This window comes from Rhinichthys klamathensis, unplaced genomic scaffold (assembly GCF_029890125.1).
Source record: "Rhinichthys klamathensis goyatoka isolate OS25496 unplaced genomic scaffold, OSU_Roscu_1.1 h1tg000968l_1, whole genome shotgun sequence".
Lineage (NCBI taxonomy): Eukaryota > Metazoa > Chordata > Actinopteri > Cypriniformes > Leuciscidae > Rhinichthys > Rhinichthys klamathensis.
The window spans coordinates 1-12629 of record NW_026607283.1 but is presented as its reverse complement, the minus strand read 5'-3'; positions in this window follow the sequence as shown (position 1 = coordinate 12629).

The window sequence follows — 12629 nt, the reverse complement described above, 5'->3', positions numbered from 1 at the left end:
ACGGAATAAGGGAACATCAATACATAACTTCACAGGAAGAGGAGAGCCTGTGATATCCTGTGAAGTCGACTTCGCAGTCCACTTATGTCCGAATGGAATGCACCTACTATGAAACTAGGTCAACTTTCAATGACAGGGCACACAGACAACCAGCAACAGGGAAAACAGACCAAAAACACAATTGAACTAAACCAAAACAGAGCTTGCACGTTACAATATTGACATTGAACGACGCTTTTTGTGATGTCTATCCAATGCTGTACTCTTTAATAAATTAATGTAATCTTCTAAAATAATCCTTATTTTATTATGTAATTAGTTTTATTTAAATTTTCATTGATTGACAATTCTTGTTAAAATTAAATCTGAAAATGAATATGAGTAAAGTTATATAAAGTTTCACATGAAAAATGTATATCAAACCTGTTACGAAAACAAATTGAGTCATGTTGGGTACGAGACCTCTAGTATGAATACTTTAAATTTCTCAGATGTTCCATTTTACAATAACACTGATCTTCAATTTGTAACATCTGATTCTTATTATAATGTAAAGATATATGTTACAAATGTAACACATACCACTAGGCCTTCCATGGAGTTGTATGGCTGTAATAGCAAAGGGTACATGAAGAATGTGTCTGGCCAATCAAGCATCTTGCCGCGGGCACGTAAGTCTAATCAGCGGCCCCTGGAGCAGACATGCTTTTGGGGGTGATGTCATTGTACAGCTGAATTATAATTTATGTTTTATTGAAACGTGTGTATGTATTTTACAATGGTTTTAAACATGGCTCAACAAACCATAATCAAGAACCTGAACTATCCATTTTTATAAAATATTGTTTTGCTTTTTGCATGCAACATATAATTTTGTATGAAATAGACAGTTTATTTTGGCTCCAGAGTGATAAATCACATGGCAGTGATCAGGTGACTGGCTCAAATTTAGTTTTGGAACTGAGTGCCCATGAGCAAAGATGGCAGCATGGGGAGCAACTGCCATTAAGACATTGTCCAATAGCTTTCTAAAGGTTTTATAGGGATTTCCCACAAAGGACAATTTAAGAGCTTGTTACGGTAATCAGGTTACAAATTGTGTGTACATGTACATGCTAGTTCTTGTTAGCATTTGCTTTGTGGGGGCACCTGTAAACTGTTTGCATTTCTAAAGTCAGTTTCTAAAGGAAATGCCATGTGATAAAGGGAATTCCCTATTTTACAGTTCCACAGACAATAACAGAATTCATTTGTTTACAATTCATGTCACTTCCCATAACTGTTGTGTCCCAGTTACAGTGCTTTTATCGAGGGAACACTGCATACTCTGAAATGTCAAATGTGTATGTATAGCTGTCTACCTCAGGCAATGATATGCAGGCCCTGAAGGATTGGCCCAATATGCATACAGCTTATGCATCGGATCCATATCAAGCAGTCTCATCTCATTCCGTCACAGAAGGCTTAGTTATTATATTCTCTGCCCTGCCAGGCTGTAAGGCTTTGCCAGAGCCTGGAAAACAATTGTAGGGAGATGTCTGCAGGGATGTGGGGAAAGGTGGGCTGGCGTCTGACAGCCATGCTCAAAGATGAGAGTCTTTAATGCATGGCTCAGGGGACATGCCATACCAGGGGAAGAGAGGCGGTGAGCGCTGATGTTGTTTCATGTGTTTTTGACCCGTTGAAGTGTTTACTTGCAGACGGCCAATCCACGATATGTGACAGAGGGGTGCTGTTGACTGTCGTTTCGTTTGCAATGTGAGAGCTCTGGTGTGACTCGGTTATTATATGCAGGTGCACATTTAAATGACACAGAGAGCATATAGAGCTAACTAATAGGGGATGACTAAAAATGCACTTCAACTTGCTGTGGACACATTGCTTGACAAAAGCGGCATTGTTCAATAAGTTGTAATTCACTAGTCGTGTTGTTCGGTCTCCCATGTGCTCCTGCAGTTCACGAGTGATTTAGATGCTTATAGATGATGCCAAATGCAATGCTCACTATAGCAGATGCCAAACACAATATTAACATCGACAAAATTAAAGGTGAAGCGTGTATTTTTTGCAAAATACTTTCTCCTGTAAAACTGAATGTGTAGAGAAAACTTAAGTAAGCCATTTCTATGCTGACTTCCTGAAAGCTGTAGCGCTTTCAAAATGTTGCTGTTTTAGTGTTTAGCATGTCAACTTTTGGTTAAATCAATGGCACAGTTATTTCATTATAGACAATTTACCAATGTCCAATCATATATATATATATATATTTTTTTTTTTTATTCCCTTAAAGGCCCACTAAAATGCCTTGAAACGCACAGCATTATCCCATGTGTTGATGTAATTTCCACTGAAACAGGAAGACAATGTGGGACATATCGAACAGCTCCTCCCCAATTTTAAAATAGCCAATAACATTTAATTTATATCATGGCTTGGCCAGAGCCGTTGAGCTCGGTAAAGCCGCAGTTTTCCCCTAATTTCCTCCATATCGCTTTAAAATATAGCATTCTGTTCAGAATTCAAATGGATCCGTTACGTTTTCTGGTCTGCGCCTACTTGCACATATGATCCGCTCTGCGCTATCGTGTCTCTGCACCAGAGCAGACTTGTGTCCACGCTGCAGCGGTTCGTGTGACACTAACGTGAAACCAGACTTAATTCACCCCAATGTAAAGTATATTTACACTGTCTAAATCGTTCCCTATCCCATAAAGTGGAAATATATAGTGTATACTGTATGTGCCATTCACCATGTAGAAAATAGTAAACGTGTGAATAAATGACCGATTTTAGCCGCAGCTTCGGTGTCTAATTATAAAATAGGGGGCGGGACGGTTTAGATTCTAGAGAGTATTTGATTGGACAGAAAATTTGATGAGGAGCTAAAGTGCAGAGTGATGTCATCAAAATCATTGATCCATATTGGCAGAAGAGAGTTTAAGTTTTGAATGCTTGTCATTGTTTTGCACACTACTTTAAAGATAACAGTAAGGCTAACATATTCATACTAAAAGCCAAAAAAAACTTTGAAAGTTAGAAAAATTTGAAAGTCGAAAAATTTTGATTTCATGGGGACTTTAAAAATAATATTTTTGTCTATTCTTTGATGTCACAGGATAGTCCAGACAAAATGGATTTGGAATGTGTGTAGTCTTTTGATGCCATCAGCCAATCAGCCATGTTATGACCTAATTTTTGTGGGCTCTAGTAATTGGTCACATGGCATTTACGGCTCAGGGGAGATGCAATACCTTGGCAGGCCACCCATAACCTGGCCCTAGCCAGATGAATTTCGCTCCGCCTAGCTTCACTCACATCCATCTGGAACCTCTTCCATTGAGAGTGATTTCTCCAACCAACTTTATGGTTTAGCCAATCAGGACGCAGGGCGGGAGTTTCATAGATGTGACGTAGTGGAGAAGCGACCGTGAGACTGTTTTGATTCAGACAACAATGGCGGCTCGCATCGAGGAAACAAGCGTTAACATTGATGCTGTTAACATTGATTTCATCCGTGTTGTCCAATCTACCTAATATTGTTTCATTAAAAGAACATCAGAGAACGGCTCTTAAGGCTTTTGTTGGTGGAAACGATGTTATATAGATCAGTGCCTTCTCCCGACCGGATTCTTCAGCGTCACGGGTTGGCTTCGGTGTGAGTGGTTGAAATAGCACGTCGATAAAGATGACAGACGGGCTTATCCAATCATATGCAAGGATTTTTGATAAGGCCCAGCCTTCTGAAACGCCATTTCAATGGATCGGTTCCAGATGGATGTGAGTGAAGCTAGGCGGAGCGAAATTCATCTGGCAAGGGCCAGGTTAGGCCACCCACACACATTCTACCAACACGGCATTTAAAAAGAAAATCCATTTTGTGCTGATAGTAGTTCAGAAATAAGTATTTTACCTTTAGGGAAATGTTTGTCTTAAGATATTACAAACATTTTGGATATTTAGGATCCTTAAATATACAGCATTTTAAAAATACAGTACTGTTGGAAATTCTTAGGGACACAGCAGGAGTCGTTGACTAAAGCGTGACATGGAGTGAGGTGGATTCTTTGTCTGGTGTGTTTAATACTCCACATATGTCAGAGCTTTCACCCTGCTGAAAAAAAAAAAAACTTTGCTTTTCAAGTGGCCGCTTGAGCATTCCACTTTGCGCTTCCTGTTGGAGAAATTGTGCATACGGATGATGGAAAATGATGTGTGCTCTACAGAGAAACAGAAACTTCTCTCACTGCCTGCTATCCATCACGGGTGTCGCACTCAATGTTAACTTTTTTTAGCCCATCTGTCTCCAGTGAGTTTGCTTTATGCACCCCTTGAGCTGCTCTTTTTTATTTGCTTGCTCTCAGCTTAACCTCACTGTGTTAATGGCCTAAGAAGCCAAATAAATAAATAAATTTAGCCACAGTAAAGTGCCAATTTGTCATGTGTTTGTGATATTTAATCATTAAAATAAATCAATCACTGTCTTGCATTTTTTGTACAAAGAGGTTTTTTTTATTAGTTTTGTTTTTCAAACCGGTGTGATGCATTATTTCAGTTGACCATCTCTTTTTCCCCCACTAAAGTAATTAGTATTTATTAGTATAATCTTTACATTTGGTAATTCTGTACTTGTAATCTATGTATTATTTGTATCTTTGTAAGGGTTTTGTATCTTTTCAACAGTGTTTGTGGCTGTTGTCAACTTTCTTTTTCTTTTTTCTTTTTATAAGTAAAAATTGTGACTGCAACAAGTGACTTGCAATGTGTCACGGTCGGTGGCTGTAATGAAAGCGCACGATGATAAAGATACTGAAATAGGTATTTAAAGGTGCATAGCGCAGGTTTCTGAGTTTTTGCAGAACTATGCCCCCTCTGGCGACAATCGAAACTGCAACCAGAGATGTGCACGCTCATGGATCACACGCACACGCACGCTTGCACGAGCTGTTCATTACCAAAAGAGCATCAGCCGCACAAATCTTTTGTTGACAGTCATAATGTCTTCAGAGGTAATAAAGTTATAAATCTGCAAGTCATTTTAAATATATAAAAGGAAAGGCATTTGAGTAAATTACACACTTATGTGTGAGGGGAAAACGGGGGTAGCAAAAAAGTTCGGTTTTTGTTTCCATCTATCTCCATGTATGTTGAACTGTTTTATGTGTTTACTGTATCCACTTATGAGTGTATTATTATGGAAACACGTTCATGAACAATGTAAGTTATTACTTTGTAAAAGCTCAAAATAATAATCATACCATACACAGTTGGTCAACAAAGTACACTCAAATGTCTCACGGTAATAAACAATCAAATGGCACTATGACGTTACTGTAAAAGCCAAACAGGCTAATCCGCCGAATTCACATTCCCGGGAACAATTTACTATTTTTTACGAAAAAGAAAATATAGCCAATGCAACGGCGTTCTTCCTTGTTGGTCAAGGACATGAGCACCTTATCATGTTAGCAAAGTACACAAGGCGACCGGTAGGTCATACACAAAAACATAGGTAACTTTAGCATCTTTTATGGGATATGTTTTATGTTGTACTATTCTTCCGAAGACAATTCCTAGTTTATGAACCTGTTCACTGACAATGGTAGTAAAACCAAATCTGATTGTACATTTATCTAGCTTACGCTAAAGCATTACACATTTTACGCATCATCATTTTTTGTCATAGATTTGCAACATAGATCAGACATTAGAGACTGGGCTATATCTTACCATTTTATCAAGAAACAAAGCCAACTGAGGATCCCGTTTGAGACCAAGAGCAGACCGGAGATCTCTCCAGTTGTTGAATGCCTTCCCGAGGTTGACTCTCGTCTTACTCCGACGCCTGTCTGACTCCAATTTGGACCTTTTGGTGGCACTAGACAAAATTTTTCTTTTCTTTACTTTACGTGGAGTTTGCGTTGGGGTTTGGAATGGACTACAAGCCGGTCTCTTTGAATCCATCTTCTACCTTTGACGCAGGAGTTGTCTTCGCTGATGCGGAGAATGGCGGCGCCGGCGAATACACAAACCTGCGAGACATAGCCTGGTGAGCGTGAACGCGCATGACGTCACGCCCAGTCTCAAATTCGAGCCCGAATCCCTCTTATATATTTTACTGTACAGGATTATAGAGGCAATCTCAGTGCGCAGAGAAGGGCTCATTCAGCCCATCAGGCAGTTCTTTAAGGATGTATAGGATAGAAAAACAGGTATTTTTAACATGAAAAGTTGCTCAATGCACCTTTAATCAAAGAATCAAAACATTAAACCGGAGAATAACACGGAGGAAACAACCACAAACACACTAGCCAGGTTTCCATCAAAAGATTTTTTTGCAATAAAATGTTTAGTGCATCAAAATATTTACCGAAATAGCTGATGGAAATCTTTTTCCGTTTAACTTAAAGGGATACTTCACTTTTTTTGGAAATAGGCTCATTTTACAACTCCCCCAGAGTTAAACTGTTGAGTTTTACCGTTTTTGAATCCATTCAGCCAATCTCCGGTTCTGGCGGTACCACTTTTAGCATAGCTTAGCATACATCATTGAAGTGGACAAGACCATTAGCATTTCTAAAAAAAAAAATGACCAAAGAGTTTCGATATTTTTCCTATTTAAAACTTGACTCTTCTGTAGTTACATCGTGCACTAAGACCGACGGAAAATGTAAAGTTGCGATTTTCTAGGCTGATATGGCTAGGAACTATACTCTCATTCCTGCGTAATAATCAAGAAACTTTACTGCCGTACCATGAGAGCAGCAGGCGTAATGATATGACGCAGCGTCTGAAAATAGTTCCGTTGTGTTGACGGAAGGTAGCCTATTTTCAGGCGCTGCGTCATATCATTACGCCTTTTCATAAGTTTACAATTTCCGTCGGTCTTAGTGCACGATGTAACTACAGAAGAGTCAAGTTTTAAATAGGAAAAATATCGAAACTCTTTGGTCATTTTTTTTTTTAGAAATGCTAATGGCCTTGTCCACTTCAATGATGTATGCTAAGCTATGCTAAAAGTGGTACCGCCAGAACCGGAGATCGGCTGAATGGATTCAAAAACGGTAAAACTCAACAGTTTAACTCTGGGGGAGTTGTAAAATGAGCCTATTTCCAAAAAAAGTGGAGTATCCCTTTAAAAGCACATAAATTCTTGGTCGATACTTCAAATGTTGCGAAAAACTAATTTGGAAACACTTTTTGTTGAGAAAAAGGACTTTAACGCAAATAAATGTGGTGTCACATAACAGAATTAGCCTATACAGCTGCATTTGTGCCGTTGCTCCTGTTAAAGCACCTTTTCTCTGTAGTTCAAAGGTGCATTAAATTTATGTTATTTTTTTACAGTGTATACATTTTGGATAGGCAGTTGGTCCCATTTTAAAAATAATAAGCCTATTAACAAGCATTATTTTCAATCTACAATCTAATAATCAGAAAAAATAATGCAACTGCTCCCATTTCTGAATATTGCTTCATAAAATCACGATTTTATGGTCTGAACCTGGCTACTTGACGAATGAAAATCACAAACATGACACTTGTTTATAATGATAAGACAAATTAGGCAGTTTCGACAAATTAGGCAATAAGACAAACTCTGGCAGTCTGATACACGCTCCAAACCATTGATTTCGGAATAAAAGATTCATAAGGTTTTGAAGCTTCATGAAGCAGTCTTTTGAAATTGCCATCAATACACTTTGATATCCTGTCTTCTGCCTGCCTTCATCAGTCTTCCAGATCCTGTTTGTCTGCCGTTCATCTTGCAGGAAAGAGAGCACTGAAATGACCGAACGCCTTCAGGATCTCCTCACAAAGAGAAGACTCACTCAATGAATAGGTTCCACTTCTATTTGGCGTAAGCAACACTTCCTCTTAGAGGGTGCTCTCACAGAAGTGATGGTGACTACCACATAGTCCTGCGGTAGCCACCTGAACCTCCGCATCCAAGCTGCTCCACTCCTGACCTAGCACAGTAGGCGCAAGCGACATGCGCGCACAAGACAGGAGCACTGCTCAGCACTAGGTGTGAAGAAATCACTGAGCTTCAGGAGCATCTCTGCTCAACACCTGAGTATAATAAAAATCACTGAACTTGAGTGGGCGCCAAGCGACAATGAATCGCATAGCCGCTTTAGAAGGCTCACTGGGGAACGCATTTCTGCGGGGCACCGGGGTCAGCTGAGAGCCAGTTGTCTGTCCAAGGGTTGTCTGGCAGAGGAACGAATCCGGAGAGGCAAACAGATGTAACTGTGCGGCCCCGAAGTGGTCCCTGCCCAGCTGTACCGCCTGGGGTGGAGTCTCCACTCTCCCTGGCCATAGGCTGTTGTGAGGCTCGTCGGCGGCACGATTGAGCAGGCTGGAAGAAAATAGTGGAATGAAGCGACCTCAGAAGCTTCTGACTCCAAGGAGGAGGTTATGGGCGAGTTGTAACATGCGAGGGAAGCGTAGTGCAACGGTCGCAATGTTGTCTTTTCAGACCAGTACAAATTCGCTGAGCAGTGGTGTCTCAAAACAAGATGAACTGTAAGCAACTCGAGGCAATGGATGACAATGCAGTCGGAGGGCCGCCCAGACCTCCGTTACTGCATGCCCTTTGTATGTGGCCCCTCAGCCGGTATTGATGGACACTTGTTCTAGGGACCGTTGGCCTGGAGAAACAAAAGGTCTGTTACGGACTGAGGGTTTGGCGGCAGGCCAGGGTGCTTTCACATGGAGCGTGCCGCTCTGCCATGGCCACCTCGGGACTCAGCCTGAAGTCAGTGCTGAAGCGGTATTCATATGGAGGAAGCTGAGCGGCTGCGTCTACCATATGCCCCAGGAGCCTCTGAAGAGTTTCAGTGGGACCCTTTCTCATTTCTATACAGCACTAACCATCCACACACTCTTTTTAAGAGATGCGGTGGCCCGAATCCATCTCCAAACTAGAAAAGAGATCCTCAGTCCGTGGATGAGTTTACTCTTTCCCAGTTGACCTGAGGACCCAACTGGCTATGACCACTTGAAGGGTAGGACTTTGTACTGATACTTCACACCTTTCAAACGCACAAACACAGGATGGCCTGTGGTGTGGAAGGATAGAGATCTGAAGTACATGTCTCTCAGGTCGAAAGCTGCAGACCAATAACGGCTGGCCCACTCATAGCAGATGGACCAGCACGCTCCACGGGGGACTCCACCGGCTGCGGTGGAAGGGAGGAGTGAGGAACCCACAGGGAATGGTTACCGGGCGAGACATCCAACACTATCCTCCACCCATCACCCATCCCACGCGGCACCCGAGGGCAGGGCATTGTAATGGGGACTCCAGCTTCGCGGACGAAGGTGAGTCTCGATCTCAACACAGTTGTATTCCCAAAATGGGAACATGAACCGTCCACAAAAGATGCAAATCCGTGATGCAACCGTGATGCAAATCACGCACGCCAATTCCATTGGCTCGTTTAATAGTACTCGAAGATGACTGGCTCCCTGGCGTGATCCCCATTCAGTCGACGTCGACTATGTATGACGTTCTCGACTGAAAGGGAACCACAAGTGGAGAGTAAGCAGATCGTACAAAAACATAAAAGTGGGTGTACGAATTAGCCACAAATTCGCCAAAACAGTTACAAATTGCCATGGGAGTGTGTTGTCTTCAAAATAAGCCAATAACAAAGTTCATCCATTTAGTACAAAAACACCCTTGCAAAAATGACAATTGAGACAATCTCAATTAATCTCAAATAATACACATTTTACAGAAGAAGTAATGCTTTGTCAATTATTTATTTTAACAAAAATATGAGCTTTGCTTTTTAAGGTATTCAGCTACTTGACTTACTCTAACTGAAATGTACTATTTATTTATTTATTTATTTATTTATGTAAAAGAAAAACATCAACAAAACAAACAACTAAGTTTACTTGTACTGAACATGGAACATTTCTTTAGTACATTACTTACTATGTACTCAATTTCCCAATGACTTGGTGTGGGCCAGTTTAAGACTTTTTTTTTTCTTTGGACCCCTATATCTTATAAATATTTGAATTTGAAAACAGGCACAGGTCATCAACAATTGTATTAATATTAATAAATTAAACCCCTGGGTGCTATTACTTGGTATACATTCCCATTCATTATATTCTTTGGGGAATATATGTTTTAATTACATTACAACTGCTGTTATTATCAAACTTCAGATTAAAGTTCAAGTTGTTTGTGTTGATTGTGGTAAAGGCTGCTGTACTTCTATTAAAGGGTTTTTTCCCCATCTTACTCTGCAATTGATTGTTCTCATGGAAAGTTCAGGCGCACTTGACTGCACTGGGATGCAGTAGATCCTGCTGTACAGAAAAACGGATGGTCCTCTATGCCATTGTTCTAAATGAACAGTTCAGGGCAATTTTATTTGTGCTGCTTATGAAGTTGTTTCCCAGGGAATTCCAGGCAGACCATTGCCATTTGGAATGTGCCGTATGCAACCGTTAGTAGTTAGTTATTTTGAGGACAATACAGAAGGCAGCAGTGACACGAAACAGGCAATGAATCCAACTTATACAGCAGTACAATAATGCACAATATACAACAGCACCATAATGTACAATATACAACAGCATTATGCATACATAAACAGATATATATATGCAGGGCCATGACTAAGTTATAGTCCTGAATCTTATTTCAGTTTTTTTTTTTAGTTTTGGGCCTATATACATCATGAAATTATGTAATAAGTATGCTACAGAAAAAATACATATAAAAAGGCAAATATTGAAGGTATTTCATTTTTGAATAATTGTTTTGCTTATACTTTCTTTTCAACAAAATAACTTTTGTGTTTAAGGAGTGGTTCTCCCAAACAGCTTAATATGTAACTTCCATTATGTAACCTCATGTTATTTTATGCCCCCTTTCAATTTTAAATGGAATTTAAAGATGTAATTCAAAGAAAAGTATAATGAAATGCTGTTCTTCCACCCTGGTCCACAAAGGTTAATCTACTGTTAATCTACCATGTGATTTATAATTCTGGAACTGCAGGAAAATGGCAATGTGGATAGGAAAAACCTTGACCCCATGTGTTAAACATCCTGCATTGTTGTCACATGATCTCAGAATACAGTATGTTTATTCTTGGAAGCTATTCAGACATCAATTTGGAGATAATAACTGTTATTTTTCATTCTGAATTACTTTTAAAAATATCTAATCAAAATGTATGTAAAAAAAATAGATGTTATCATGGTGTTATCAGGGCTGTAATTACTTTGCATTAATCCATCACACTGGAAGGTCAGGTCAACCGCATTATGCTGTGGTATAAGCATATCTGTTGTATACTGATCATTTTGGAAAATATAATAGGCTTCTCTACTGTATGTCAGTGTTTCTCATATCTCTTAAATCAGAACATACTATATATTAATTAATATCAGCAATCCTCTATTTTAGGTAAATAATCATGCTGCTAAAATTACATCAGACTGGCCTTTTGCCGATCTATAGAAGAGTCCTATCAGAGCAGCATCTAAAACACACACATGTATGCCATAAATCTATTCATCTAAATCCTTCATTTAAAGGGGTTGCCATCCAATTCAAACACATTATGTTTGCAAATCATTCCAAATGTTGAAATTCAATTCAAATCCACTAATACCTAATAATAACTATTATATTTAGGAGCAATGTGTGTGCAATGTACTAGTCTTAAAACATCTATCTCTTTAGAAAAGCTTATTAATCCAGATAAAAGGAGGAAATCAAGCTCTCAGACTTTAGAATAATATTTTGCCTTTTGTTTATCAGCCCCCAGAGAAAAGACAAAATCTAAATAAGATCTCTTTAACATCTCAAATATTTCTCCTAGAGGAAAAAAAAATAGTTTACTTTAACATCAACTGGAGATTTTTGATTTAGTCTCCTACTTCTCACACTTGTCTCCTGAGACAAAAAACTCTAACACTCTCACATTTGTCTCCTTTAAAGATTCAGAAGAGGTCTCAACAACATCTGACACTGTGCTCAGATTTTTCTCCTTCGCTAGAGACTCTGGATTGCTCACATTTGTTTCCTCTAAAAATTCAGAAGAGATCTCAACAACATCACACAGACTATGCTCATATTTTTCTCCACAGCTAGAGACTCTGGTGGTCTTACATTTGTTACCTCTAAAGATTCAAAAGAGACCTCAACAACATCACACACTATGCTCATATTTTTCTCCTTAGCTACAGAAACTAGATCGCTCACATTTGTATCCTCTAATGATTCAAAAGAGACCTCAACAACATCACACACTGTGCTCAGATTTTTCTCCTTATACCAAGAGACTCTGGTGGTCTCAAATGTGTCTCCTCTAAAGATTCAGAAGAGACCTCAACAACCACATACTGTGCTCAGATTTTTCTCCTAAATTAAGGGTCTTATATTTGTTTTCTCCAAAGTTTCAGACAATATATCAACAACATCACAGATAGGGTCAGACTTTTCTCAGCTAGAGGAGCTCTCACATTTAACTCTTTTAAAGTTTAGAAGAGACCTTAACAACTTTACACATTGTGAACCAAGTCAATTATTTGAAAGGCACTAAGTAAAAAACAATCCATAAATTCAAAGTTTAAGCCTATATGAAGAGTGAAGT